The following is a 24,402-nucleotide window of genomic DNA, read 5'->3' as shown; positions in this document are numbered from 1 at the left end:
TATCCCACACTGGCAACGCTCCTGAGGCGAGGAGTGAACTCTGGGTCAACTCAATGTGTACACACTCGAGGCAGTTCACTGCTAACCATTTAGCGGACTCTTTTTCCCCAGACAATAAACCCCTTTGGCTTCTCTTCCTCATTAGTAACTGGAACAAACACCCACTTCAATTCTAGACAGAGAGCAGCGTCACAACACTGTCAAGAAAATTTACCAGCCAGAGGAACAAAATCTATTCATCCACCCATTAACTGTTATGGATTGAGAGTAATGCAAACTGAACGCTCACTCGGGTCCACGGCCAAAGAGTGACTCACATGGGCACCAAAGCAGGTTCCTCCAAAGCTGCAACACAGGCTGCTCAGCACTTGGCTTACAACATCCCTACCGCAGGGATGGTCTCCTCACTCACCACTTATGTAGTGCCTTGCACAGCAGGGTCAGTGGCCAGAGCTCCTCAGCACTGCCTTTAGCAGTAAGAAACGTAACAACAACAGAAGTCGGCATACACACAGCCCCTGTGGCTGCGCTGCCACACCAGTGTTTGCATGTGATGAGCAACTCTGTCTTGAGAAGATCACACAATTTTCCCACCAGGAAACTCAACCTCTCCGCCTTTTCCAACAGCCCCCTAACAAACACTGCCTTGAAAACAAACATCTGGCTATGAGCAAATGTGTGCTGGTGCTCAGCACAGTCACATACCTGACGTACTTCCCATGGGATAGGCCAAAAAGAAGGCAATACAAAGTAAGAGGTGCACTCGTTTCTTCATCTGCAGTGGATGGGACTGCCCCATCGCCCTTGGTGAGCAGAAGCGAGGCACAAAGCAGTTGCTGAGTGCTGCACAAGAGCCTCCTGTGAAAGGAGCACCGCTGCAATCAGATCAGCATGACTTGGAGCCAAGACAGAGGGGGACGTTTGTCCCCCTCAGCCACCACATGTGGCTGGAGAAACCAAAGCAAGGCACTGACACCCAGCAGATTAACAAGCGGGCCAGGAGCTTCCAAAGCAGCAACACAGCAGATGCTGCAACGTGCCAACAACCAGGTACCTACCGACACACCCACTGACAACACATGCCACTCAGGGGAGCAAAGTCCTCCCTGGGAGATACACAGATTGCTGTGCCTTCACCCTCGAGCAGTGGTGCATACAGGCTGGCCTCAGCATCACCTAGGGGATTATTGTAGCACGTTAGCTGGTCCTGCCCGAAAGAGTAAATATTTATGCAAACACTGGAAGACATGGGGGAAGCACAGCTCCACAGCAACCCAAGCCCAGGGCCACCACTCCTGGCACGTACATCCTGGAGCAAGATACAAAGGCCATAAAAAGGGAAAGAAGATGCTGAGCTCCATTTGGAGAGCCTCACCACTGCAATTTATTCAGTAATCCCTGCCATTGTTTGGTGGAACAAAGCAGTCATCTGATATAGTTTCAAAATTAAACTGGGAAAGGAAGGACAGGGGAGGAGGTGGGAGGAAAGAGGGAGGGGAGGGAGCTCTCAAACCTGTTGGCCAGACCCTGGGAAGGATGTGAAGTCTCCGAGCAGAAGCCTCTCCACGTATCTCCCACACGCACCCGGCCTCACAATTCCCAGGGCCATGTGATAGGGGCTTCCTGCTACCAAGTGAAGCGAGACCTATCCCGACCTTTCTCTTCCAAACAGAGTTCCTGCCTGCTTTGTGTTCGCAAAGAGGCGTTTGTTTACTGATCTATCATTGGCATGCAGGAAACAGCCTTGAAATGAGCTGTAATCATCTGTCTCCAGCAATAGCTGTCTGGCTTTCTTCTAATTTAAGTTTTCCTCCCGTCCCCCCTTCCCCATTGCCCTCTTCTCCACTTCCGATCCAAACGCTTTTGGAGTACGCACATCTGGTTCAGGGCACCAGATACTGTGCGATGTTTCCAAAGCAACCAGCAAATAAAAGAGAGGTGCTGGCAGTAGGCACGCTCCTGCCCCCAAAAGACACAGAAGCCTTCCAAAGGAACACAAGCGAAACTCCTTCAGCGAGAGGAAGAAACCAGTCTTGCTGCACTTGGTACAGCCACCAAACACTGATAGAAGCGTGAGGAGCACCAAATGGCCTGCGGTCTACATCATCAGACACGTACGTGGCCAGCATTCAGGGTCACACGTGTGGAGTCTTGCCTCTGATAAGGTCAGGCGGTGATGGCAGCAAGCCTGCCAGGCCTCCCTGCTTTGCTAGTTTCTGGGAAATAAACCAAGCATACCTCAAAGGGTCTTGTGGTTTGGGGATGGGTATTACCATTGCCGCATGCTGGAGGCCACATCTCAAGATTTTCTTTGCTCTGTTTATTCTGCATCTCGCACAAAAATCAGATCCAAGTCTGTCACTGGACACTAGCCATACTGCTTGTGAATATAAACAGCAAGGCTTCACAGCACCAAACTCTCTTCCAAGAAGAAAAAAGACACGCTGCATTTCTTCTTGGTGCTCACTGAAACTGTCTCTCCAGTTACTTTCATGAGGAACTTTGAGCAGCTACACAAAGCCTGCAAGTAATCTCCCCACTTCAGCGCTTTACAGAACAAAGGGTGTAACATACACACAGCAACAACGACACAACAATATATAGAGTACATATATCTGGAACAGGAAGGATGCCAAGAAGACAAAACACTAACAGGAAAATCATGAGTAAGGGGAAGTCAACAGTTAAAGCCTTCAAGGCTCCCTCCCCCAGCCCTTGCTCTATTTGGAGCCGTTTCCCTTTGGGGGAAGAAGCAGGCATGAGGATGCGTGCTTGTGCACACACAGAGGCCACGGCGTGGGCCCCTGTGCACAGTTCCAGCACCAGGCAGCATCCCTGGTCCTGGGTATGAGCACGCTCCCTTTCCCCAGCAGCGTGACCTCAGGGGGTGAGACCCCACAGGGCGGGGTGGACAGCAGCAATGTGGAAACAAGGCTATAGGACCCAAAACCAGGCTCCCCTGGCAGAACAATGTGCTTGCAGCCGGGGAGTCACCAACACGAGGTGCATACCACCAACACAACGGCAAGGCAAGGGTTTTCTGAGACTTGTGCTCAGGGTGTTTGACCCAAAGCTCCACTACATGTGCCATGAGTCTTCCCTAGCTGACAGCAGCAACGGTTTCCCCTCAGAAAACGTCTGTGAAGTCCACTTCTTTCCTCTGCCAGTCAGCCCTGCAGATGAGTGTACCCCAAGGTCTGGGCGGTCAGGACTCCCCTGCAAGAGCAGAGCTTAGCAGCAGCATCCAGTGAGAGGACAATTCAGCTTACACATGAGAAAAAACTTTTTTAACAATAGAGCAACTCAGCACCAGAGAGGTTGTGAAGGCCTTATTTTTGGAGATGCTCAAAATCTGACTGGACAATGTCCTGAGAGAGCTGCTCTACGTGACCACACTCTGAGCAGTGGCCTGGACCTGGCCATCACCGGAGGTGCCTACGCTCTGCCATCCTGTGCTGGGCATGGTTAGTTTGGGGCAAGGTGAGCTGTCACCTCTTTTCATGCACTGATTGGCCTGGCCACACTTGTCTCCCGCAGGCCATGGAGTCTGAAGACACTAGCAGCAGGATTGTTCAGTTCATCACACTCTTAATGGGATCCTAATTGTAGCCAGTCAGGCCCATGCCATTTATTAAAGAAAAAAAAGCAGGATAAACTTATGTAAACATATCCATGAAGGACCAATGACTGGGAAACAATATACTCCTACAGTATCTTTTAGAGCCAGATCCCACACAGCCTCCTATCCCCCTTGCCCCACTCTTTTCTAACTTATCCCTTTGATCTACCATATCTTCCACCACAGGGCTTACAAGGGGGTCAGGAGAATCCCATGTGTCAAAACAAACTGTATTTTCAAAAACCCCAAGTGGAATTGATGTACCACAACCTCTTTCTTTGTGCATGCACCCCATGGCAAAAGAACAGCGCTGCAATGCGAGGAATGCAGAAACTCGCAGTGTCGGCGTTCAGCCTGCGTGCAGAAAAGCTGTGCTGTATGTTATGATATGTCTTTATTTTTATGATATAATTCATCCCACTGACCTTCTCCCTCCCTAAGCCCACAGAACAAACTGCCTGCTTGCGTGTCACTAACCTGATTTAAAGGATTACTATGGTTAAAGGGAGTGCCCTGCTCCTCCCTTGGGTGCCAGCAACGTGGTCTCCTGGTTAAGAACATGCCTGATCAGATCTAACAGTTGCCACAGACTACGGGTATGCCTACTTTTTCCTCCCATCTTGCTGCTTCTTCCTTTGTATCATCTCCAATGCTTGTAAATCCCTTTCTGAGCTAGCAAGGGCTATCAAGCTACCTTGTTCAACTCACTCAACCAGCAAAGAAAAAAGAAGGAGGGAGGGAAGTAAAAAGTTTTCTGCTCAGATAGCGACATTTGTCACCTGTCATGGAAAACCTGATAAGCGCTGAGGCACATGGAAGGCAACGGATGACACTGCTGGAACAGATTCACTGAATATTTTGCTTTCTCCTCGCTGCTTCCCCTAAAGGCAATTTGTTGCTCACCGTATAAATGGCAAACTGGGTTGCACAGACTATGGGCAAAACTACAACTGGCTCTTAGTACAGGGACAACCAAGACTTGATTTTTCAAACCATCACAAATGCAAGCCCCACTGCCTTCACAAGCAGCTGGGAAGCCAGGCCCACAGCCCCACATCTGACACCCAGGCCAGGGAACACACAGCTGGAAAAAACTGTGCTTTCAGGGTTTGTCGAACACAATGGTGAGCTCTGCAAAGGGCAGGTGAGGAAGTTCCCTGCCATTTCTCCTTCATTACCCACCAAATTAAGCAAGGAACCCCTGCAGACACCTAGTTCACTTGCTGCGTTACCCAGATTCACCTCCAGAGCAGGTCCCCTCTCTTGCATTGAAAGAGATCACAGACACACCAAACTGTGTGTCTGGACTGTGACCGCCCAGTCGCCTGACAGGTTTTTTAAGTTTGACCCCATCTTTCGAAAAACTTCTCTGATCTGCCCCCACCTCTATCCTCTTGCATGTTAGATCCTTGTTACATACCTTCTTCCTCAAGTACTCAATGACAGTCCATGCTTCCAAGGTCTCCCCTTGCCCAAACAGCCTGGGTTTAACTTTGAGTTCATTATTCAAGTCCCAGTTTCCTCACGCACTGCTAATCTCACACTCACTATCAGCTATCCCAGCCAGGCCCTCTCTGCCCCTCCCCGTCCTCCCCACCAGCACTTCCCTGCATCCCCCTCTTTCCAGATTTGTCCTGTCAAATCAGTGCTTAGCCAGTCTGTCTCTACCCATGGCTTGTCCAAATATCTTCCCTCTATCCTAAGGACTTTCTAGGATGGCTCCTGGCTGCAGACTCCTTCTCCCCTTACTTTCCCCTTCCTGCCCAAACTAAGGGCTCTCCCATATCTACCCAGCCCTTAGCCCTGCCTCAGTTTTCCTCACCCACCCCTGTCCTACCTCCCTGCTCCACCAGAACCAGCCTCCCCTCCACACTTGAAGCCTCAGTAAGCCCCTTCCACTTGATTTACTATCTTAAAAGCTTCTTCCCTACAGCTTCCATGGTTTTTTCTTTTTATCTGCCCCCAGGCCTAGTGTCACCAGAACAAAGCTACCTGACACCAGACTGCCTGGTGCAGAACTTGAGGGAGAAATTGAGGAGCAGAACTTAAGGAGCGTACACATTTCCCCAGGTTTTAGATCCACTACAGCTCTCTCCTGGCTACCAAATATCCCAAACTCCTGGATATAGCTTCTGCACGTCCACAGTGCTTATCCAAGACAACACTTGCCCTACTGGGACAGTATGCACCTACATGTTGAAGACACCGGACTCCATACATGCATTTCCACTGTCAATATCCTGAGTGGATCCCATGCCTCTCCCTGATTGCAAACCCATGTGTACACAGTGTAGCAATTATTTTTTCGGAAGTAGAATGACTGCATCTTTATGCTCAAATCATTGACTTTGACTAGGACCAAGAATCTTTTCCTTCCTTCCTAGTCCAGGCTTTGCCTCTTCTGGGTATTAGTAAATAAAGCCATTTCCACTTCTTTTCTGCTATGGTCCCAGTGGGATAATCAATGGCACAGGAGAAACAAACTCCTCGTAGCCTAGTCCACCGTTCCTGGTCAGAGATTTACAGGGAGGTCCTACCGAATTCCATAAATGTATTCCGTACCACTGGTTAGGTGGCCAGCCTTTAGGTCTGAACTGCAGATGATATGTATCCATCCACAGATGACTCCCAGGTTGGGGTTTATTATAGGAGCAGTGTTAGGATTGGGTTTGCAACAAGGCTCTGCTTGGAAAGAAACTAACCTTCAGCAACAAGAAGAGGGGAGCCAGCAGGATGTGCTGTGGGCAATATTGGTGGGTCACCCTGGGCCTCAATTGCTTCTTTAGGCCATCCCTGTTCTGTAGTAAAAGAGCTGGACCCTTGAGAAACTACTCCCACCTGCTGCCCATTGCTTCCCTCCACCAGCCATTGCTGAAGGTTGCAGGTCAAGCTCCGCAGCAATAGCACCAGCATCACCTGCCTGGCATGGAGAGCTAGGACAGCTCATTCAGGAACAAGTAAACTACTGAAGATTTTAGCTACTAAAAATAATTAAACCTCTGTTGACCATGTGCCAGCTGAAATTTTCTTCCCACAGAGCCTTGGAAAAGTTAAGGTAGAGATGACACAGGAGTGGCGAAGGACAAATTCCTGATCCAAACAACATATAACATTTCTGGTTCAAAGCGTAAGATTAGTCTCAGCAAAAGAAAAGCCTGATGTACTTTCTAACACAGGAGAAGCAACACGTTTTTCTCCCCTAGCCTCACTCTTTGAAACTGCTGAAACATTTTGGCTGAAGGCTTTCAAAAGTAATTCAGCCAGAGGCAATGCTCAGCATGGAAAACTGCAGGCTGAAACAAAAAATAAGTTGACCTGAAGACAGAAATTAAACCCAAGGTCTCACAATGTGAATTGTCTTCTGTTGAAGGTGGGGCTCATTGCACCCACTATTATTAAGCTTGTCCCACATCTCCCATTGTCTTATTTTCTCTTTGTTCCTCCCTCTAAACACATAACAAACAGAAAAAAAGCTCAACAACTCAAAGGGTATTCAACATCCCTCCAGTTTCCTTCAGGCAACCACACCCTCAGCTGGAAAACACAGCATTTCCAGGGTTAGTGGTGGCATCTTACATGACCATCTCAAACAAACCAGCAATGCTCTTTTTTCTAATTCACTGCTCAAAAGCACAGATTAAGTTCTGCACATATAGAAGGTAAAGGCTGCTACTCTTTGTGGTGGTGGGTATGGTTTGTGTTACTGCTTAGAGACATGGTGAGTCTTCAGTCCTGCAGGTAACTTAACAAATACTAAGCAAAAGTTCACGTGGGAAGGAAGAGAAAGCTTCAGTATTCCCCAATCTGGCTGCTAGAATGAAGTGTAATTACAATATTTAGTATTTCAGGCTAAGCTTTCTACAGAGAAGTCATGAACAAAAGATTTAAAGAAAATCTATTTCCAGATGGAGAAACCAAGAGCCTGGGAAGTGAAAGCAGGAATAGAGGACAGCTCTTGAGTGACAGTTCTTGGCAATACTAAATCATCTCCCTGTGGTTTAGATCTGGCCTTAGCGCTTGTGTGCACACAGTGGGGTTGCTCAGCCCCTTTCAAAGTGGGGCAATATTTACTTACGCTTTGCAGCCTAATAAATGAAAATTCAGTTACTTTAAGTCAGGGCTGAAGAAGACATTAGCGGTGAATCCTGTGTTACCGAAGCGATCACGAGCTTGCTGATGACATCAGTGGAGCCAGCGTTTCATACCTGTTTTCCTTGGCTTTGAAACTAGCCACATACAAGATGACTGTAGTCAATATGAAGTAAACCAAAAGAAATACGGACCATATTTACATGAGCACACATTTGCCAGCAGAAGAATATCAGCCACATGGAAAGGCAAGATTCCTAGCAGATGCAGATGCAGTGGAACTGGCTTCAGTCGCCAACAAAGATGAAACTACATTATCAAATATGCATTTCTACCAATGTAGATACTGGTAGAGATAATGGTGTAGATACTTTCTCTTCTTTGATTGAAGTGCTGTGTTACAAATATATCAGTCCTACTACAGCAGTAAATCACTTCTAGTGTAAAAAGAATTGGAAAGAAATCAGGGTTATTATTACGCTTATAAGAAACGCAAATATTTGACAGCATAGTAAGCAACCTGCCCCTAAAATACACTGTTCAGCTCATGAAACACACTGGAATTAATTTCCGATATGGTGAGATAACCTCTGCTATTCTAGCATAAATGGGACCCAGAAAGGTCCCTTCGAGGAGCAAGTCTGCAAAGAGTTTCCTGGCAGGAAGACAAATTGTCTCACGTTCAGAAAGGAAATGAGAGCATTAAAATGAAGAACCTCAATTGCTTCCAAAACAAGTTATCATTGGGGAAGACAAATGGAGCCTCAGTAGATATCTCCTTCAGTGGCCTTCACCCTGCAGGATGCTGGCTCTTGCCCCTCCTGATGATGATTCGGCACACAGCTTCCTGAAGTGTGCATCACCACAACCTTGGGGCACCATCTGCACAGCCCTGGTAGCTGCATGCTCCAAGAGACCTTCCTGTACCAGCTCGGAGTCCTTGACCTGCTGCTACAGTTTGTCTCAACTAAGCATCACCTTCTGAGCTCAAGCAAGTCTCCTGTAGATTGCTCTCTTGGTTCTGGAGACCCCGCTTCCTCCTGCCTTGCTCAACCTCCTCTTTCCTCCCACCCTCACTCTCACATATCTTGGCTATCACAAATGCAGAACTTGCTCATTGTAGATCTCACTCCTTATCGAAAGCTTTCAACCACAGCACAGCACACCATCCCCTCGCTCAACCTTCCTCAGCAGAGAGCAGGGCCAGGCAGCACGTGAGCCACCCAAGATCTACCCATCACGAGGAGGAAACCTGCACAGCTCCAGAGAAGAGAAACCTCTGCAGAGAGGCCTTGCATTTATTTATTTGTTGAGGAGGAAAGCCGCTCTCTGTGGGTGTGTGCGTGCATGTGTTTGTCAGGACAATAGGAAAAAGGACATTGGAGGGGTGCTGCCAGGAAACAGTCGGCCATCTGCCCGTGTGGAGAGCAGTTTTTCCTCTTCTTTTGTACTAAAAGGAATGCATCTGAGAGCCGCCATCCGCCTGCGCTGGAGGAAATCTGAGCGCCCGTGCTCTGTGCTCTGCCAGGGAGAGGAAGCGTGGGGGAGGGAGCCAGCCCAGGCCGTGTGGTTACAGCGGTCACTGCACTCACGGCAAATAAAAGTGGGAAAAAAACTCTAACCAAACCCCCAAATCACAGGGAAAATTGCTTTTCCTCCTCCGCCCTTTCACTCTCACATGTAGGTTCGATGCTCTCTCCCTCCCAGGGTGATCCCAAGCACAGGAACTGCTGAAGGGGCTCAGCAGAGAAGGGTGGCAATGGCCTGGAAGAAACACAAGGTTTTCCCCCTGTGCTGATACGGGTGCCTCTGGACGAGCAAGCAACATGAAAATCAACTCACATCACCGTGTTGCTCATCCGCCCCTGCCCTCCCAGCAGGCAGCATTTAGCAACCCAAGCACAATACAGCTTGAGGAAGGACCCTTTACTCTTTGGCTCCCCAAACCACCAGGCAAGGGCAGAGCATAAGGAGCAAGTCTAATGCATGTAACCATCCACACATTCTCCCCATGAGCTTTGGTACAGCTTCTGACTAGAAAACTATGTGACAAGAGGGAAAAAAAGATCTGATCTTCTCCTGCTACTGTCAGGCAAAAATACTGGTAAGACACCCTGATGCCTTGGTGGCACATTCCCCTGCCACCTTTGCGGAAGAAAAGCACCAGGGAAATAAATAAAGGTAAAATTTTCAGCAGTGACTCCACGACTTTAAGACCTGTTTTCAAAACCAACTGAGGATCAGATTTTTTTAAGCAAACCTTGTAAAGGCAGCTAACATTTTCAAAGAATTGTAAGCACACATTCCCTTTTCACTGGTTCCAACAGGAGATGTCTAAGTGTTGCTGGGAAGACTGAGAGAACATCTGTCTGCAGCTTCATGCGCATACATACCTTGCAAACTCTAGCACTTACCAGGTGCTGGGTCCAGCTCCACAGAGCCAGCACAACTTGCTAACATGGGAGATGTCTGAGGTAACAGGTCCCAGTCCTGAAAAAGGCACTTCCAGAAGAACTGATTCATCCAGACATGGTCTAAAGAGTTTCCTCACGTCCCAGCGGCTCAGAAGATGGATGGACTGACCCAGTGACACTCCGCACCTACATGTGTCCAAGTCCAACGTGGACTGCCACCCATGTGCCCCAGTCCCTTTCAGAAACACGACTCAAGTTTCCACATTCTGTTGTGGCTTTTTAAGTACTTTACATCTCGTAAAAACAAACCCATTGGTGTAGCACTGTGTGTGACCTGAAGCAAATTCCTTGGCTGCTTGTCTCTTAGTTGGATGAGAGGCTACGGGAACAAGTGGAAACAACGTAGAGACTTCGTATAAGGGAAAAATTTTTCACCCTGAGGACAATGCAGCTCTGGAACACTCCTGACATCTCCATTGCTGGAGGTTTTCAAGATCCAACCACGCAAAGCCCTGAGCAACCTGATCTGAGCTCAGACCTGAACCCCTTTGAGCTGGAAGCTGGAATAGAGACCCTTTGCAATCCCTTCCAACCTGGATTATCCTATGATAACCTGTCATTAATTGCTGTAAAAGAAAGCATTCTCTCTCTCATTTTCTTTGTGAAAAACACCACAAAAAACTGCAAAAAAAACCCCCAAATCCCTTTCAAAATACTATTACTAGATGCCTTTTCCTCACCAACAGATATTTTTTGCCTTTCTCCAACTGAACAGCAAGCAAGGAGTAAAAAATGGCTGCTAAACCAAGACATGCAGTTATGCAACCCCTAATACATTTCCAGGGTCTTTTGTCGCTAGTAATTCTGTAGTGCCTAAGAAACTTCAGGGAGGCCACGAGCCCACCAGTAAGGCAGCGTTGGCAAACAATGGCGAGTGCTGTGAATTCTCAGTGTTCGAAAAATTAAATACTTTCTTCCCAAATTCATTCCACTTTCAGGAAGATCAGGGTACAATTTTTTGAAAAGCTTAAAGTTACTTCATAACTAAATTTAAAGAGAAATATTACAAGCATTTATTTGGGAGATTCGGGTTTTTTTTCTTTGCTGAAGGATTTCTTTGGGTTTTTCATGGCAGAAAACCTAGGAATGGGAGAGTTATCAAACAAGCACATACTGTTCACTACTGTCTTCCAAGGGATGTGCTAAAGGCAGTGCATACTCCAGAGGTCTTTAATTTCCATTGTTTACTTTCTCTCACATACATCCCCCTCTTTGATAACGGCCCAGATGCAGAGTACCCATGTACAATTTCCTCCATCGAGCCTTTAGCTCACAACCAAAGCAGAGCTATTCTTACAGAAGCTTCCAACCCGGAGAACGTGCATCCAAGTTTTGTATTCCAGGGTAACCACAAGGGCATACTCCACCCAAGATTTTGAATGTTGTCCTGGACTGGGCCCCGATACTGTTTATTGTGCACAGGAAAAACTCATTACTACAAAGGAGCCAGGACTGAGTGCATTTCACAAGGGCACATTTTACAGGGTCCAGAACAAACTATCAAAGTAGGAGTCTTCTGGAGTTGAACCCTCTGCGGAAGCCCCCGTCCCCTGAACTATTCAATAAACATCATCCCCTTTCATCTTAAATGCGTATAAACATCTTGCTTCCAGTCCAATGTGAGGCGAAATCCTAGCTGTGCTGAAGCTATTGATTTGACTCCAGTGATTATAGTGTGGCTTGCATGTCACCCACCAAACCCTCCACACTTACCTCATTCCTACTCCTCACCAACACAGGTCCACCTACAGAAACCCAAGCAGAGCCCCCTCAGCTCAAGCCCATAAAACCTCTCTGGAGGGGACAAGTCTTACAGGTTCTCATGCGATGATAAAGAATGCCAAAGGTTTCCCACAAGGTGTGAGATGAGGTCTCCCACAGTAGATGGCCAGTACTAAGAGATAGGTGATCTACCTGGTGCAACACAACTAGTAATATGCAGGTTCCTCTGTGAAGTTCCCATCTCCTTCTGCCCCCAAAATACCAACACTGCACGCTCAGCTCTAAAGGTCTGGCCCAGGAAAGAGGCTGTCCATAAATGTTTTTCTCCCTGCAGAAGATGGTGGTTTTACCAAATGCAAATGTTCTCTAGATTAGATACCTTATGAACTGGCCAGTTAGATATTCCTCACCAGAATCACCTTCTTCATGCAAAGGCAGAAGCTGCACTATGTTGTTTCAACACATCCGTAGCTGAACACAGTGGATCTTTTGATAGCAACTAGATCTTCTTCATTGAAACTCAATGTCTACAGACATCACTGGCAAACTAAATGTAAATGCAAGCTTTTAGGGGAAATTCCCCCAACATTTTCTTCAATTAGAAGAGGCACAGGAAAGGCTTCTATAATGCTCTACTCGATGTACTTCTTGACTGCTAAGAAAAATGCTTGGCATTCAAGTAGGCATTCTTCTTCCCATCTCTTCCACATGTAGTAACTCAAACATTCAGACTGGATGGCATTTACTTAATAAAAATCTGTCATCCACTTCTCCAAGTGGGTTCACTACATTCATATCGAAAAGTAAGAGAGACGGAAAACTTTGGCACTAGAAATAGGTTAGCAAGAAGTTATCTTTGCTTAGATGCCTACCCAAGCAAAAAGAATATTAGAGATGCATACTTTGTAAATACAATTATCATACAAAACTAAGAAATCACTTTTCTTTAGACTATCTTCACAAGAATCTGACTTTTGATGACAGGCAAAAATGATGATGAATCAGTCCTACCTCGCGTCATTTGTTTGGCAAGACTGACTTTTCTGTACCCTGAGATAAGAGGAAGCAGGTTATATGGCAAATATACTCCCAGATACTGCACTTAACATAAATGTCTACACAGGAAATAAACTGGAACAATGGGCCAGTCTATCTCAGCTAACTCTTGATGTCCACATGTGAGCTACTCTTTTAGCCTCTTTAATATCTTCAAGAGGTAACTTTTGCTCTGGAAGTACTCTCTCTTCCCAAGATAGGCATCTCATAAACTCTGAACCATATTGTGAAAGTGCCTGATTCTCTTACCTGATCAGAAAGGGTCCAGAAGCTAACTTACCTGGGCATGGTGCACTCACATACCTGAAACACACCTGCATGGCCTCAGCAATTCAATTTCCATAGATCACAAACAGGTTTGAGTGTTGCTGGAGGAGTGAATTACTTATGGTTTCTGCTCAACAGGAACAATTTTTGCCAAGTCTGATCTAAATTCAGTATGCCAAAACAAAGAAACAACCCCAAAAAACAACAGAGAGGGAAACTTCCCAGAAAATGTTTGAGGTAATCTGAAGGAAGCTTACAAAAGTCAGGTTCTTTATTGTGAAATGACATTACCTATCGCAATTTAGCTAGATTGGGGAGTGTGGTGAGTGTCTGTTAAACCTTCACCTCACAAGGAACTGAAACACTTTGTTAAGATTCCCCTCCTTCCTACTATTTTTTTTTTTTTTGGAAAAGAAGAAAGGAGGGAAGGTCAGAGATGGGGCTGCCCTGTTACCTTTCTCCAAATAGTTATTTATATGGGGTTTTTTTAATTTAACCACAAAACTGAAAAAGAAATACAACAAAATTTCCTCCGAAGCCCCAAAAAGCCCCAAACCTCACTTCCAGGTCACCGCTCAGCTAAAGTTAGTGGAGCAGTGACAGCTGACACCACTTTGTTTCTCTGGTGGTCTCATCCGCACACATCCCACTGTGCTCCATCACTGTATCACCAAATTATGCTGCCTCTGTGAAAAAAAAGGCTGAAGGAAAGTTGTATTATACAACCTTCTGCTTAATTCTGCATTCAAGGGGTTTCATGGCAAGTCACAACAAACTCTCCTCTATTGCAAAATACTGTTCACAAGTTTAAAAAGAAAAGAAAAATGTTACGCATGCGACAGAGACAGTGAGATGCCTGAACTTCTTAAGTCCTGCAGGAAAAAAGAATGGGCTGGCAATTGCCTCTTTCCAGGCCTTTTACCTAAAAATAGAAAGCAAAATCCATGTAATCCGAAGGTCAGGGTCATTTTTTACAAAAAGTGGAACTTTACCAGGAACCTGAAATAAAAATGGGTCCAGAGGAAGGCAACAAAGCTGGTGAAAGGGCTGGAGGGCATGTCCTATCAGGAGCAGCTGAGGACTTTGGGCTTGTCTAGTTTGGAGAAAAGGAGGCTGAGGGGTGACCCCATTGCTCTCTACAGCTTCCTGTGGTGGGGAAGCAGAGAGGCAGGTGCTGAGCTCTTCTCCCTGCTAACCCGTGACAGGACACGTGGGAATGGTTCAAAGCTGCATCAGGGGAGGTTACACTGGACACTAGGAAGCGTTTTTTCACCAAGAGGGTGATCAAACCTTGGAACAGGCTTCCTAAGAGGAGGTTGATACCCCAATCCTCTAAATGTTTAAGAGGCATCTGGACAATACCCTTAACAACATCAGCCCTGAAGTGGTCAGGCAGTTGGAGTAGATGATCCTTGTAGGTCCCCTCCCACCAGGGAAATAGAGGGAAGGGAATAGAAATAGTCTATTCTATTCTACTAACATTAATAATAAAAATCTAACAGAAGGCTGCCTGGGGCATGAATGAGCAGAGGCACGGGGACTGGTGTATGTGAATAGTTTGGTTTGAAGAACACAAAAGCTAGGGTGTTTATTCCTGCAGCGATTGCTGGTCAGAACTGAAGTCCTTCACTGCTCTGAGAGGGCAAGTCTCTCTTTCTGATATGCTTCCAGATTCCTTTGGATCAGAAAAATTATTTTACCCCATGCAAGCAAACATTAAGCCAGTGGGATGTGAAGCAATATATTACGTGTCAGAATAAGTTAGTTCAAAAAAACCCCCAACCCAGCCTCATCAAATTCTGACAACATTTTATGAAATTTGTGCCTTTTAGAGGCGAGCCTATTTTTCCTTGAAACACACCCAAGAGTGTCTTTCCTTGACTAGTGGAGGAATTCTGGAATTTAACAAGGGAAAACTTAAGTTTCCCACTGAATTTGTATATGCTAAATCATCCGACAAGGAAAGTTTCCTACTGTGCAAACAAGAGGATACCAATGGGGCAAGCTTTAGCACAGACTAAGTGGCAATAGCTGTCAGTATCCTTCACCAAGTACAGGACTGTTGTATGCGAGAGGTGACACCATGGCAGAACTTCAACCTTGAGTCATTCACAGTAATCTCGGGAGACAGAGAGAGAAATCTGATGCAAAAACCAGTCACCACATGTTAGTTTCCCAGCAGAAAACCTCTCAGGCCTCTCAGAGTTTGACAAAGCAGAAAAATGGCAGCCAGCTAGATCAGGGCTTCTTACATCATCTGGAAAAAGCTCAAGAGCATACACATCTCTTTGCAGTAAGAAATCCTCTTGCAGAATTTGACTACGGATTGCTGCACATACGGCCTAGCATGCCAAGGCAGGGAAAAACAGATTCTCAACTAACAAACAGCCTGATCACAAGCTCCTGAAGTCATGGAAAAGTTCCCATGGACTTTACTAAACTGCGGAAGATGCCTTGGGGTCTTTTTTTGGCCAAATGTTGGTTTCTGAAGTGATACGTGCACTGGAGCAGACACTCTTCTCAATTTTAGTAAGAGGCACTTATTTCCCTTTGCTACTATGCCACCCTGAGCTCTGGATAAACCAAAACTCAACTCTTACCTAAAATAAAACAGGAAGCCTATATTCACAGTATGCTTTGCAGCTGAAACACACTGTACTTTTGTATGTGGAAAATACACACATCTTCTGGGGGGGCTAGTTCCAATAGTCTGAAAAGTCTCTGGGAACCCTCTCCTTTTTAATTGAGCAAGGTGGTGCTTGGCTGACACTGGCAAGCGAACTCGTATTTATGAAGTGCCCTCACGGTGCCCTGTGAAATTTGCCATTTCCCTCCATGACAGTCAGTGCTATCTATCACAAGAACATAATCCCCTAGGACAGGAGACCCGAGGCCCTTTGCTGCTCTCCTCTGCAAACAGATGTGTGCACGTTCCCCAGCTCTGAAAGTCACGGCCGGCTTTTGGCGAAGAACTACAGCAGCTGCACATCTGGAGAAGGGAAAAGCTTTCAGCACAAAATACAGAGGGGGATCTCATCCTCCCCCCGCCCGCAAAGCAAGCTCAGCATTTGTTCCTCTCCAGATGACACCCTGATGGGTTGATTTAATCATTCACATATGCATGCTTATTCACAATGCTAGCAAAATACCAGGGCTGTGACAGCATCTCACCTGAACTGCTCACAGTAACACAGCTTGTCAGCAAGCACTTGGCAAGAAGTCTCACAGGATATTAAGAGGAAAGCACTGTTCAAGGACACTGCTAATATAAAATGATTCTACAGAATACAACTGGGTGTGTAAGAGACCTCTTGTGATGAGGAAAACACCTCAGTAAGTGTTTAATTTTAAGCCTATGCTCAAAGTCTGTTATCTTCAATTAGATTGCATGAAGTCCAGTCCAAACTTCCCTGAGAAGGAATGATGTACTGCACTGGGAACCAGAGTGCTCTGCTGGGTGGATTTAAGCATGTGCTTAGACCTATACGCCTGCTTAAACAATTTGCCAAACTAGGGGCATAAATATATTCTGCAGAATATATTTAAGTGTAGCAGGATCACAGAAACACTTCACCACTTTTATTCCCAAAAGGAAATTTAATTAAAGCACAGAGCATCTAGCTATTGAACATTATTCTGGTTACAAAGAGCAGTAAGCCCTCACTCCCTGAACCAGTCTCTCTAGCGGATTGCCAGAGTCCCCAGTAAGTTTCTGGAAACACAACCTACATGCCTGAACTTGGTCAGGAGCCATCTGCTCTCGGGGATCTGCAGGATCACGAGTCTCAGTGCCTGTCAGGGTCCTACCCAGAACTCTCTTCTCCACTTCCAAGTGAGGTGGCACCTTTTCCCGCTCAAGCTGCCCCTAACCATCATCAGTGCTCAACATTTTAAGTGTCTGGGCCAGATTTCCGAATGAGCTCAGAGCCAAACTTTTCTGACTGCTTCTTTGAGACCAGCTTTTCTGCAAGGCACGGTCTCCGGCACAGATACCCAGTCAAGGCAAAGCCCTTCCAAGCAAGGTCGGCACCCCATATGCTGAACTGTCCAGCAAATCTGATTACGTACCATGATGCCTAATGAGGAGCTGGGCACAGGAAAATAGGTTCTGCAAGTAGATGCTGGCAGGTCTATCTTTACGCTAGTGTCAATCCAGATCAACAGGTCTCTGCAGAACGTGGGCTAAAAGGAGCAAGACCAGTGAAACAAACCTCCATCAGCATTAGCAATACTGTTTTACAGAAGAGATAATACTTGCCACAGCTATAGGATGCCACACTTGAAAACAGAGTCATGTCCCTCCAACGGCTCACACAGGAGCATCAACCTTATTCGTGGCACAGCACCAGTAGCAACTCAAACACCCCATCAGGCATCACATATAGAGACAAACAGCAGGTAACTTACCCGCCTAGCTTCCTTCCTTTTGCCTTTTACTCTGATCTTGCACCAATCATCTCAAAATGATCCATGCCCCATACCCGCGCTCCTAGATGAGACCTCGTCAGCACTGCACATGAAGCCTACTGTGTGAAGAACCCAGGGTATGGCCAGGCCCATCTGTTCGAGGCTTTTCTTTGCATGGGTTGGTGTTTTTATTTTAACTCTGTGCTTCTGGGCCCCTCTCCGTCTCTTGCCCCTCCCATCTCTCTCTGCTCATGAGGACAGAGTTTCCATCCTGGCCCTGGGCCAGCACATGTATGGGCAAAGACAGTGCTCAGAAAAAGCCATCTTCTGCTCCCTCTCATCACACAAACACTGCTGGTTCCCAGCCCAGAAGCGCAAGGCTGAGGAAGAGTTTTGGCTGCAGTGCGGGGGGACCAAGTACCAGTGACTCCCACCCAGGCAGAACAGCCCTCTCCTGGCCCTCCTGCTCTTGAGGAGCAACCTGAGGCTCTATGCTAGCGGCCCATGAGTTACTCATCAGATGGCCGCCACAGACATATCTCATGTTCAGCAAAGAGCACGTGTAACACACATAAAGATAACAGGTAACATTCAAGGCAAATTCTCGTTTGCATGAGGGATTAAAAAAAATAAAAGACCAAAAGACGCAAGCAAAGCTAGCTGGCAGTGTCCCAGTGGTGAGATGATGACCTCACCCAAAATGTACAAGGCGGCCTCAGAGATGTACTAACTCCTCACAAATTTAATTAGTAAAACCTGACCTTTAATCACCACTGTAACTATTGAATCTGACCCGCTAAATCCTGGAACTAACAGTATGCCAGCTGCAGCTGGTTTCCCTAACCTGAAGAGGGATGAAGCACTGAAACAAAGGATGAAGATTATATCAGCACTCACAGCGTTTGTTCCAGCAGGACATTGCACTTTTGAGCTTCCATCTTTCCAACTATGCTTGACTTCCCCTCAGCTTTACCATGGGACAGTACCAATTGCAGGAAAGACAGAAATAAGGGTCTCAATACATGTCATCTGCACTAAGAATAAATGAGTCCTTGTGTTTCAAAATTCTTGCAAGCAAGATTCATCATGAGCCCCCTTTTGGGGTCTGTCGCACACACACAGCACCTCACATTTGACCAGCAACGTATTTGCCTCAGAGCAGCACAAACCCCCAGGGTTTTGGCATAGATTACCCTGCCCATCACACCAGGATTATCCCAAGAGCATAACCTTTGTTTGCAACTGCACATGACGGGCTGGAACCCCACGATATGGTTCAGAGCTGCTCAGAGCCATCTCAGCACAGAAAGGACAGGTCCATCACGATGGCGGGCTCAATGCCGTGAGTTCCCACTGAGCTCCTGGCTCACTAAAAGACGTGAACTGGTGAAGACCCACACAAGCAGCAGGCAAGTATCCGCTGCTCTGATCAGGAACCAGACTGGGAATTTAATGACTTTCACCTCATCAGTCCTGTGTCTACAGGCACAAAGTACCTTGAGCCAAGTAGGTGGTGAACTATATAAAGGCTGGAATAGATCTTGAACAGGACTGGCCTACAGGACCTCAAGTATTTACTTGTGTAAATAGTGATGACACTTTTTAGTGCTATGTAACAATAAAGACCTTGAACTGGTCCTTTGCCTGCTCTGCATCAGGCTTCCACCCAAGGACACAGCCCTCAGCTGAAAACCCAGGTTGTAGTGGGTCAGTGGCTCCAGGGACTTTAGCTTTTTTGTCTTAGGCACCCAACTTCAAGATCACCCAAGGCCCCTGTGGAAGCCTTCATTTCAAAAGCACAGCAGCCTGTGCTGCGTTGTGCTCCAGCACAGCAGCCTGGAGTTCGTTCAATCATATGGTATACACAAGGCTGACCATGGACACTAAGAATGAAAGTGGTCTTCACTAAAACCTGGGCTGAAACCACCACCAAACAGTATATGCATATTCACGCATTTCAGCCTTTGCTTTCATTCCCAGTAGTTAGTAAAGCCACTGAAGAGCTGAAAAGCAGAGAAGAGATACCATAATAAACCCATAAGCAAGATAAGCGTGCTATTGTCCTTTCCTTTGCACTTCAGAGCTACACTCAAGAAAACACTGTCTCTTCTCCAGCCTTGTGTGGGTAAAACATGCTGACAGATCTGTACCCCTCAGATGTGATGTTATCTGAGCTGTATCTAGGCAAACCCAGGCTCACTCATTTATTGTCAGAACTTTAAAACAACAAAAGAATTTCTTTCTAGCTGCATCCCACTCCCTTCTTCCCTGTGGAGAGTCTTCTCAGTCCTTAAGGAACTGCTATGCAAGTTCATTAAAAGTCCTATTTCAGCATTTCCTTCATAGTAGAGGCCTCTTCCAGCCAGCTCTTGGGATCCTGCCAACAGACATATCAGCCACTAGTACTTAAATCCTTCCCCTAAAAAATGCTTCCCTGAAGAGCTTATACCCCAGTTCTGGATGCCTAAGAGAGCTGATCATCACAATTAACCAGCCTCAACAAGAGCTTAAGAGAGGTTCTCCTCCACTCTCATGGGCTTAACGGTGCTCTACAGAGCCTTTTCTCCCCTTCGTCTGGCCTCCACTTAGGAAGGAGCAGCTTTAACACAGTTACAGTCAGGAAATAAATATCAGGTGCTGCAAAAAGAAGAGAGAACCAGCTGCCTTGCATGATGCACTCAGGGGGATCCAGAAGAATCCCCCGCTTACGGGGATGCTTCTGAAATGCCCAGCATCTCTCCATGTTCAAGAGTCTGGCTCTGTTGTGTGAAGATCTCATTGGCAAATTTCTCAAACCTGAGGCAAGGATTGCATTTGCCTCTGCGCCCCCAGAGCACCCAGGAAAACAGAGGTTTTCATTCCTGTCCATATAAATTAGTTATTATGGCTGATATTCAGAACAACTTGGTGGAAAAGCTCTTTTTGAATTAAGATCACCTCTGAAAACCACAGACTTTCACCTTACGTGGTCTTTATTTATGATCTCCTTGTTAAAATGAACATTTCTGACATGTAAATATGCCAGGCATGGGGGAAAGACAAGCATATTGTAAGCACTTGACAAAGGAACTAAATGCCCTTCTTGTTTTTGGAGAACAGAAAGCATCACGTGGTTGTCTCTGCAGACAAAATGTCCTAAAAAGATTTCCCAGGGCAGCAAGCTGGGGACAGTACTGAAAGCAGCACCCTGGAACACTCCACACGCACTTGTAGTCTACAAGGAGTATTGTGCCTGGGGATCTGAGCTGATGAACAGGGAGCAACTTCTGCATGGACTGCCAGGACAGGGAGGTACCAAGGCCAACACAGGCTTCAGCACACAACCTTCTCACCCGCAGGCAGAGAGGGGTCCCAGCTGAGCCATAAATCTTCAGCCTGTTTTCTACATCCCGGGTTGCTCCAGAGCCCTTTGTTTTCAATGCTTTCTCTTCCGTTTCTCAAAGAGGCGCTGTATTACCCTGGGAAATCCTGTGGCTTTCCTCTCATTTCCATACTTAGCATTTTCAGATGTTTCCAAGCCTGTCCCAATGTGGTAGATATCCATTCTCACATGCTGAAACACTGGATTACTTGAAAAAAAAAAAAAAACAAAACAACCCACAACCAAACAACACCCCCCCCCCCATAAAACACCAACCACCAAACCCCACAAACACTATCCCAATTACAACAATTCAGAATACAACACAAGGGTCAAGGAAGCACATTCCTCTCCTCTGGCAGGATACAGTAACCACCCTTTCTGGTGGTTCAGAAACAGAGCCAGTATACTTTATTGGACTTTGCTACCACACACCAAGAACGAGTGGTTAGTAAGGTGGCAGCCAACACAGAAAACAGCTTTTTAAACCACCAGAAACACCAGCAGCTCCCCTCTCAGTAGCAAATGAAAGCCCCATGGAAATCCCTCTTTTTATCCTCCCAGCTGAGCTTCAGGCCAGAGATGCTCCTCTCCAAAAGCAACAACCATGCATAAACTGCAAGAGCGAAAGTGGCCAGGAACACCTCAGGGTCAGGAACAGCTCCCATACAACTTGCTGACCTGTCCAGGAAACAAACTGTGCTCCCATGAAGAGTAGGATTAAGTGTCCCGTGCTTAGCACTTACTGCCTGCTTCTGCAGGGCTCTAGTGCAGCCCCAAGCAGTCAGAAAGCCTCAGTCCCGCCTCGACCACCCCTTTTCCAGCACTGAGCATCAAGAGCCAGGCTCATTGGAGACTCATAAAATCAAAACTTCTGAAAACATCCCAAGTACACCTTGCATGCTTTACCCTCCAGTTTGTATTTGACACCCTGGGACCACAGCAGCAGACAGCTGTAAATTCTTCCCTGTTCCCTTCTCAACCACCCTTCCTCTCCACCAACTCCGTGCCTAACCCATTAGCACCCACCACCCTGCGTACCACAGCGGGAAGGCAAGCTGGTGTTTCTCTCCCCAGGACATCCCCAGGTGAATATTCTCATGGATCCCAAGCAGGAGTCAGAAATGCCACCCTATTAAAGCTACAGACTGCACCCAAGTGCAGATGTTTCCTCCTGCCAAAGTCAGAGAAATACAGGCTATCCAGAGGAGAGAGAAATGCAGAGCTAATATCATGGAGGGGTTCAGGGCTTTGCTGAACTGAGGAGAACGCTGCTGCTTCCCCCAAAGAATCTGCTTAGCGTTTCCTCAGCTTTTTTTGCTGTCGGAGACCAAGGCAGGGCTGAGTTCACCCAGGGGCCCCGTGCTGCGTGGCTGGGCTGCCTCTGCTCCCCCATCGCTCCCGAACCACTTGGGTCGGCTTTCAGCAGCTCCCCACGTTTCCTCCGCCCTTCTCCCACCCGCTCGCGGCCGAGAGTCGCTCCGGCAGCCGATCCGGCGGGGACAGCGGGAGCAGCAGCAGAGCCGGCGGGAAAGCGGCGGGGACGCGCGGCGGTACTCTCAGCGGCCGGGAGGGTGGGGGGATCGGCTCACGGCCCCCCATTTCCCTCTCTGCAGCGGAACGCAGAACCGAAGACGGGGAAGAAAAGACAGTTTGGGGGCTGAAGGGGAAAAGAAATTAAAAGATTTGTTGGAGCGGCACCGATCCCCCCGCGCCCCGAGCACCGCCACGGGAGACGAGCGGTCTGCCGGCGGCGGCGGGCTGCCTCCCGGTACCTCTGCCCGCTCTCCGCCAGCAGCGCCCGCCGCTGCCCCGGCCCCGCCACGGGCCCCTCCGCGCCCCCCTACCTTTCTCGGCGGCGGCGGCGGCCTTGAGGGGCCGTACCCCGGCATGGCGGCGGCGCCCGGCGCCGGGCTGGCGGCCTGCGGACGCGCGGCTGGGGGCTCCCCGCCCGCCGCGCCATGCAGCGCCCCGCCGCTACCGCTGCCGCCGCCCCCCGCCGCCACCGGCCCCGGCCCCGGGCCGGGCCGCCCTCCGGCGGGAGCACCGCCCCGCCCGCCGCCATGGCAACGGCGCCCGCCCCCCCGCTCGGGGCAGTCCCTCGTCCCGGGGCGGCGGGCAAGGGCGATAAAGCGATGATGCACAGAAGGCGCCTTTCTGGTTGCAGACAGGAACATCTGAGGGATCTTGAGGTTCTTTACAACCCTAACCCTTCTATGATTCTATGGCAGTCCCTACCTGCCACCAAAGCAGCACCGGTTACTCCAGAGGCTTTCTGCTGCTGGAGGAACCCGTCACAGGATCAGTCAGCTCACGGGACAGCGGCTGGCCAGGGAAGCCTCAAGCCTGCGAAATGATTTCCATGGGTTGATCCCGTTTGCCCGTGCAGGGTTGTAATCGAGCTGCCTGTTGGCACAGAGATTGGCTTGGTTAGATCTGAGCTACCCGGTGTTAAAGCGAGGGAATGATCTGGATTGGAAAGTGGATTAATTCTTCCTACACGCTTTTGGTTCCCAGGGTACTTAAAAACATCAGAAAGGGATATATATATATATTTCTTTTCTCCATGTAGAAGTAAGCAGTTAGGGACTGCTAAAAACACCCAAAAGCTGGGAACCAACCGAACTCTTAGTGGAAAGGGACACAGCTCCCAGCTCAAAGCCTCACTGCACAAGACAGCAACTTTCCTGAACAGACGTGAATGTCAGCATCGCCTTTGCGGTGGCTGTCCCCTAAAATACACTTTCAGATGGGTTGTAGTCACACACAAAAGCTTCCAAAATGATGTCACCATCTGCATCCTCAGCAGCGGGTGCTTTAGTTGCAATTTGTGCCAGGTATGTGTGATTATGAGAGGTTAGTACATTGCCAGACGACTTGGGAATGAGCAGGAGACCCAGCAGCCCTTCTGTGGGGCAGGAAGCCTAAGGCTCAGAGCAAGCCGTGAAGATGAAACAACTCATTAGCTCAGCTGAACAACCATCACCACCTCAGCAGGCTTTTGCTTTAATTTTTTTTACTGGTAGTGATATGCCATCACGGCCTCTCAGATACTCCCGTTGCCCATTGATGAACTGACTCGTTCATTAATAGATGTCAGCCCCCTGTGTAGGTTGATCCACCACACAACAAGGGCCCACCTCAACCATCAAAACAGATGGAGAGATGAAGGCTCTGCCTCAACTTATGTCACCGGGTGACAAGAGGGAAGGGGCATCTCATCCTTCCCTAGTAAAGCCTGAGGGGACGCTCCCGCTCGGAAGGCTACAGCTCAGCCAAGCTCAAGACAGTGCTCAGCCGCCATGTCTGAGGCGGGAAGAGTCACCTCACCTTACCTCAACGCTCTCCCTCCTGTCCCTTTAAGGGGCGGGCCGTTTTGGCCCGCCGGCTCTGATTGGCTGGCCACT

The 24,402-nt window shown here is 47.8% G+C and overlaps 1 protein-coding gene across 2 annotated transcripts in view; it reads right to left on the bottom strand.

The window, feature by feature from the left end:
• DENND2A (DENN domain containing 2A) overlaps nt 1-23,058 on the bottom strand; it is a 59,408-nt gene extending 36,350 nt beyond the window's left edge. The window contains exon 1 of one of the 2 annotated variants that reach the window (XM_030478661.1): nt 22,843-23,058. The gene's annotated coding sequence lies outside the window, so the exon portion shown is untranslated. Of the gene's footprint in view, nt 1-13,209; nt 13,717-22,842 lie in introns of those variants that run through there. The other variant, XM_030478662.1, reaches the window with a different exon arrangement.
• Nucleotides 23,059-24,402: the final 1,344 nt, after the last annotated feature.

Source organism: Strigops habroptila, chromosome 3 (genome assembly GCF_004027225.2).
Source record: "Strigops habroptila isolate Jane chromosome 3, bStrHab1.2.pri, whole genome shotgun sequence".
NCBI lineage: Eukaryota > Metazoa > Chordata > Aves > Psittaciformes > Psittacidae > Strigops > Strigops habroptila.
This window is presented reverse-complemented; position numbering and strand designations above follow the sequence as displayed.